Source organism: Phodopus roborovskii, unplaced genomic scaffold, assembly GCF_943737965.1.
Source record: "Phodopus roborovskii unplaced genomic scaffold, PHOROB, whole genome shotgun sequence".
Taxonomy (NCBI): domain Eukaryota; kingdom Metazoa; phylum Chordata; class Mammalia; order Rodentia; family Cricetidae; genus Phodopus; species Phodopus roborovskii.
The window spans coordinates 2,705,030-2,712,470 of record NW_026126567.1 but is presented as its reverse complement, the minus strand read 5'-3'; the positions used below and the strand labels follow the sequence as shown (position 1 = coordinate 2,712,470).

Here is a 7,441-nt window from a genome sequence, read left to right as displayed (position 1 = left end):
ATCTCATTATCATTATCAGGGAAAGAATAGAGGAGAACAAGAAAGAGATACCATATAGAAGGAGCCATTATAGTTTTAAGAGAAATCTGGCACTAGGGAATGTCCAGAGATCTACAAGGATGACCCCAACTAACAATCTAAGCAATAGTGGAGAAGCTATCTTAAATATCCTTCCCCGATAATTAAACTTTATTATTTCTGACAAATGTGAAGCCAATTTATGTTCAGAAATCCTTCACAGAATATGAGTTGAGATTAAATCAAATTAGAATATATTTTAATTTAAGAGGTTCTAAGATTATGTTTGGTTTTTCATTAATCAATGAAGTTCTCACTCCTAGAAATGAAAAACAGAGTCTCGATTACCATGTGTTTTACAAGATGCATTAACAGAAAAGTTCAGTTAAAGTATACCCTCCCCTCTCTCATCCAATGTAGTGCTCCAAGTCAGCTAGAGCAATTAGAATAGAGAAAGCTATAATCGGGATAATAACAGAAAGGGAAGAGATCTAAATACCCCTATTTGCATACGACACAATTCCTTACTTAAAAGACCTTACTGAGTCTATTCGAAAACTTGTGGACCTCATCAACACTTACAGTAAAATTAGAGGATAGAAAATCAATATTTAAAAAACCAAATAGTAGTATTTATTTGTAATGACATTCTACTCTCTGAAGGGGAAAAAAAAAAAACACACTCCATTCCAAATAGCTCTAAAAACTGAAGTATTTAAGAATATATCTAAAGAATAAGTGAAAGAACTCTCGAGTGATAATTCAAGACTCTGAAAAAGGAAATAGAAGATAGTAGACAATGGAAAAAATTCCATGTACCTGGATAGGCAACACTAATTCTGTGAAAATATCTGTACTATCAAAATTAATTTACAGTTTTAATACAATCATTATCAAATCCCTAAGTCATATTTATGGATTGAGAAAAAGCAGTATGAGAGTTAATTTGAAATCACCAAGACTGTGACAATTCAAAGCAATCCTAAGGAGTAAGGACACTGCTTGAGATGTGACATGCATCTCACATCACACTATAGATCTATAGTAATAAACACAGCCTGGTGCTGAAATAAGTCTAGACAAGTAGACCAACTGGACAGAACAGAGGACCTGGAAATAAAACTTCAAAGTTATGCTCCCTTAACTTTGACAAAAAGGAGGAAAAAACATAATTTAGAAGAAAAAAGAAGTTAGCCTATTCAAAACATGCTTCTTCCAAAAGTGGATATCTAGAAGAATGTAATTTGATTTTTGCCTTTACCCTGTAGAAAGTGAATTTTAAAGGGATCAAGGAACTCAACATAAAACCTGAAACAATGAAACATTTTGAAAAGAACATAGGGGATCCCCCTCAAGATGTTGGGATAGACAAAAACTTTTTTATCACATTACCAACACCACAGGGATTAACTTCACTTATCACCAAATGGAAATACATAAACACCAAAAGTTTCTGCATAACAAAGGAAAAAAAACAACATAGATAACCAGCAGTCCACAGAATGGGAGAAAGTCTTTCCCAGATAGTCTTCAGGCAGGGTGCTTATACTCAGAATTTACAAATAATTGCAGAAATTAAATACCAAGAGGCTGAAACTGTCATTCAACAAATAGAAAAAAGAACTGAATAGATAGTTTTCTTTAAAAAAAAAAAAAGTTACAGAAACGGTCTGCAAATTTTTAAAAGTCTCAAAATCCTTAACCAATAAGAAATTGAAAATTAAGACTTTGAGATACCTCACCTGAGTGCCAGACTGAAAGTCTCAATAAGCTTGACCACAAATCTTTGAGAGGATGTGGAGAGAGAGAAATGCTTACTCACTTTGGAGGTTGTCAGTCAATACAGCCATTGAGGAAATAAGCTTTGAGATTTAAAAAAAAAAAAAAAAAAAAAAAAAAAAAGTTAAAAATAGAATCACCATAGGGCCCAGTTCTCCCATTCCTGCTTGTATACATACTCCCTACTGTGATAGCCTTTGTAAGTTCGTATTTACTGATGCTTTATTCCCTGTAACAAAGAATTGTCCACCAAAGAATGAGCAGATGTTAAAATTTCTTTGTGCATGTGTTTCGGATGGGGTGGGTGAAATAAAACACTACCCAGCTTGGAAAAAAAAATAAAGTTTAAAAGTTTCCAGGCCAATCGATGGACTTAGAGTGTATAATATCAAGCAAGGTCACACAGTCTCAAAGTGGAAAAAAATAAATTTCATGCTCTCATATTCAGAATCTAGTCAATGATATATGCATATATAAATAACTTTACTTATCACCAAATGGAAATACATAAACACCAAAAGTAAATGCGGGTAAGAGTTAGTATGAAGGAGAGGACGGACTGAAAGCAACTAATAGACACGATTTATGGAAGAGGACACGAAGCTGACTGTTTATCTGGTTCTAATTCTGTTAAGGATATTTTTGCTTATTGGTGGAAGATAAGTACATAAAATATGCTTGATAATGAATATTTAATGTGAAGCTCCACGGATTCCACTCCAAATTAACAGTCATGTCATCATCCCCCACGTTATTGGAGAGAGAGGGGAAGTGTTTCCAGCACATGAGGGAAGAGTCTTTCAACTTAAACTACTTCGAGTTTGATAGAGCAACTGAACCAATAAGAACTTAAGAGGTTAGGTTATAGAGATGAACTAATCTGTGCCATGAGGAGTCAGTACAACATTATGTCTGTTTAGCAGAGTAAAAGCAGATTGAATTTTGGTATTAATTTAGAGTAGAAATGAAAGTAGGCAGATAGTTCTATCCAATGGGACAGCGAGATCCATTAGCAGGAGAGAAGTTGGCCAACCACACTATTGAACTTTCCTGCCAAATCCTCAATGTCTGTTCCTGACCCATCAGTATTGTTTTCTCTTCCTCTTGAGATTATTTTAATGATGGATGCATGAACCAAATTTTACCTTAGCTTAAGATCACCCATCTATGTCTAGCTGTGATATTTACAGGCTCATACCTGAAATTCATACGTGAACAAATCCCCATCAAATGAGGAAAACACAGGATAAAACTTATAAATGATGGTGCAAAGGAACACAGAGATTATCACGGTTGGTGGGAGTCCCCACATCAGATTACCTGTAACTATTCCTGACTCACAAATACATAGGGTAGCATCTTTATGTTTTACTCATAACATTTTGAGGGTTTTTTTTCCTTTGACTTTAGACACTGTGTCCTGCTAGTTGTTAAACTTCACCTCAATATCCACATTGACTGAGTATATTTTGGAAACAATGTTAAAGTTTCTTTAAAAAAACTAGGCTTATAATTAAACTAATTATTGAGAACCAATGACATGCATATCATTTTGGATCAATTGCATTATTCTACACACACACACACACACACACACACACACACACACACATCACCACACACATATACATACATAATCTTCAAGCAAGGCTTAGCTCTCCTGTTGCTCAGATGGTATACTTGAAGATTAATGAAAATAAATAACCATCTCATTACAGACACATCTAAAAATTCACACCAAAGTTCTCTCTCTCTTAAGTCTTCCAGCGTTGCTGAGAGCTACACATACCACGAGGAGTTTAGTCTTTACTTAAGGAGTTATAATAATTTGTTTTTTAATATAACATGGACATAATGGAATTTTAATTCATTTTAAACCTAAAATAAAGATTGTATTTCATTAATAATATAATTACTTTATCTTAACTTCTTGTCTCCCAACAGCTCAGTTGGGAGAGCGTTAGGCTGAAGAAGTACTTCATGGCTCACACAGTCCAATGGCTTAAGTATTGAGACTTGTTACTCAGAAGCATGGGGTGTTTTTCCATGGTTAAAAGGGAAACTGATAAGGTGTCTACTCACTCCCAGGACATGCAAGTTCTGTTTCTACTATTAAACAACAATTAAGATTCTTTCCTGAATAACTGAATACCCGCACTGAAATGTATTTGATGAATCATCATTGACGGATTTTAAAATACATGTTGGTGTATGTATTTGAACATTCTGTGTCTTTAATATGACTTTCAATTTAAAAAGTCAAATTTCTCTCATTAGCATATGTCTGATTAAACTATGACCTTAGAGAAATGTGTCTCTGTTCGAATCTGTCAGAGAAAGGTTCAGTGTTCTTTCAACAAAGAAAGTAGCTCACACAGCAATTTACAGTATTAAAAAGAATCTTCTTAGGTTGCACTCTTTCACTATAACGGTTATGAGTAGCAATGTGTTGTGGAATTTTAATGATAATTACCCATTTCTAAAATGAATCACCGTTACTCCCATTTAAGGTATGGCATGAATTGTGGTTGCAATGGTGTAGAGACTTATTTCACGAAACAATGATACCTATACACCGTTTTCAGTAGCATACTATTAACATTTAAAGTGGAGAGCTGTTATCACAAACTTAAGACAAGAGATGGCATGAAAGAGGAAGACTACAGCAAGGGCAAAGACCCGCCGTTCGCTCTAAGAAAATTTAAACTGATTTGAAAGTAAAGATTTCTAATTCAGAGCCTTCACTGTATCTCTGTTTGCATCCGCCTGGGTTTCCGAGTAGAAATTGCTGAAGCTAATGGGCTTTCGATGATTTTAGCTATAGGGTGCTTGTTAACAAATTAGTCATAGTTGTAATATTTTTAAAAATTAACACGGGGGCTGGAGAGATGGCTCAGCCCTTAAAGGCTAGGCTCACAACCAAAAATAATAATAAAAAAAAATTAACGTCGATCCTTATGGGACTGAATCACAGGAGTGTGTCTCCTGTCATGTTTGGTTGTTGTCTCTTGGACGGCTGCTCTTTCCCGAGGATAGGAGGGGGGTGGTATGTGCAGGGAGGGGGAAGATGGCGGGGAGGGGGCAGGGAAGAGTGAAGAAGGAGAATCTAGTTTGAATCAAAAGAAAACAGACTAAATTTTCAAAACCTGGGCCCCTTGGCCCATCTTCCCTTCTCTACCTCTCCTTCTCAGCTAGGTAGGTTCAAATCACAGTATATCGAGACCATTCACACTAAAAATAAAATAAATAAAAGTGATGTGTATTTTTCAATACCTAAAGCTTAATTAGAGGAAACTCTGGTACAGGAAGACAGGCTCATCAAATGCTTTTGAGGGATATTACATTTTGTCAGGTGTTGTTGCATTCTCGAAGGATTTCTCCCACCTTCTCAACATTATCCTTGGACCTGCAGACTTATTCCCTTTTTGCTGAAAGTCTGAAGGCTCGATTATCTTGACAAAGAAATAAATTGCAGATAGCCTTAAAATTTTTCAGTAAATTTGATAATAATTAGGAAAATTAAGGGAAGATTTTGCCTTATTTTATTTTTCAACTAAAGCTTGTAAGCTAAAATTTCATGCAGGGCAATAATCACTCAATAAATTGGAATTATGTTATCTAGGAATTTATGGCACATGTTATTCATGAAATTAATTCACTTCTTGCTGCATTTGTCTTTCAGATTATACTGATATTGCCTCAAAAACACTAAATGAGCTATCATAGAGCTGTAAGAGGGTTGATGTAGGGCTCTAGGTTATTGATGGGCATGTTTTCTAGATGATCGTGAATTTCTGACGCGCTCTTCACTTCATACAGTCTATGGAGTGTCTATGACCCTATATCATCTGTCTTCAAGTGTCTGTGAAGTCTATGGCATAGAACAAAGACAGTAGTCACATTGCACTAACCCTTTCAAAGACTCAATTCTCTCAAAACTCCCCCCAGTTAAACTGAGCCACAGCCCAAGGTCGAAGCCAAGAACAGGGGACAAAGTGAATGTTTAATGGAATGGTTTGTTGCTCACTTAGCACATGGTCGACGTCTGGTTTCACCACAGTGACTGAGGGAGGAACCTGGGGCAATTCCCTCATCTGTCAGTATTTTCTTGTGTCAGAGCATGCTTTTGAGGATGTGATAGTTAGAAAGACATTGCACGGGCGACCATGGAATTTATAATTTATCCAAGAATAAATGAAATGTTCAGATAGGTAAAGAATCGATTTCTAAATGTGAGATACACTTTGATGTCTGTGGCAATGTAGTGCCTTACTGGAATATGAAATAGAACCTACGTTGTGTTGCTGTGCTTGACCGAAGGTTTTGTGCGAACTGCTGAAATTAATAAGACAAAAAAAAATAACATACTTAAAAAAAAGAAGAAATAATCTCCAGGGAAACCTTAGAGAAAAATTAACTGATCAATTAATTAATCAAATTAAAAACAAACAAACGAACAAAAAAACATCTTAAGGATTTCCCCAGATTGCAAATGAGCATATGTGATCCTTGATCAAAAGCAGCCAATGAAAAGGGGAAAGAGGAAGTTGGGTGGAGAAGGATCACAAATTGTGCAGTCGTCAGTGTTCAGAGGATGTTTCCAAACTATGTTGTGTGTACAGACTGCGTACTGTTCACTTAATTGCAGAGCAGAGCCAGGGAGCAGCCATGTGCCTTAGCATTCACTGTCACAATACTCATGCCTGTCAGCTGACTATCAATTCCTTCAATTTGTAATGGAGTCTTTTCCCAGCAGTCCCCACCCCTGAGTAGCTCACTGCTACTGAGGGATAACAAACATTCTGAAAGAGGGCAGCACTGTGCAATATTTTTTGTGTTTAATTAACTGGCAACAAAGAAAGTTGATCAAAGGAAAGCATGCGGATTTTGTTTTGTGGGAATAAGAATCCAGGGGCTCCAAAATCATCCAGCATCCACTCGATGTTGTATCCATAATTAGAAATGTCTTCTGGATTCTTTGTTTCAGAACATGGTCAGCTGTGGTCACAATGTAACACTGGTGTTAAGTTACTCTCTGTACCATGCAATAGTCAGCATTGGTCCCTTTGAATCAAATCATCAAATCCTGGATCCTTGGCTATTCTTAGTGTTCTTGATACCTCTGCTTCGGTTTGTCAGTTTCAGCCATTACACAGCTGGCATACAGACTGCACTGACTGCACTAAGTTCACTTTAGCTTTAGTGGAAAGGTTGATGAAGCTGGTTTCAACGAGAATGTAATAAGGTGGATCAAAATCAAAGACTCCAAAGAGAGTTATGCATGATACTAAAAAATAAGCAGGAAGGATGTTGGGAGACCTCTCTTTCCTTCAACGCACCAGGATCTTTCTTTTCTTGTTTTTAGTCTTTAATATGCCATTTCAAGTCTCCCATCTCTGAAGATAATCATCCACTTCATAGTCACATGTTTCCTTGATTTCTTTTGCTTCCGTGTATTTATTCAACACCCCTGTTTCTTCTCTCCGTGCAATATGTACTGTACCTCTAAAGAAGTCCTTGGACATTCAGCCTGTTGCCCTGGAGCAGGAAATTTCTCAGTAGAAGTGTTTTTAATCCTTTTCCTTACTCCTTCCTGGTTGCCTTCCAGCATCTCTTTTCTATTGACATTTCCTTTTGACACTGA

General features: G+C 36.4%; 1 pseudogene; it reads right to left on the bottom strand.

Moving 5' to 3' along the window:
* Positions 1–6,635: 6,635 nt before the first annotated feature.
* On the bottom strand, positions 6,636–7,240 carry LOC127235229 (rRNA-processing protein FCF1 homolog; annotated as a pseudogene).
* Between the last annotated feature and the right edge of the window lie 201 nt (positions 7,241–7,441).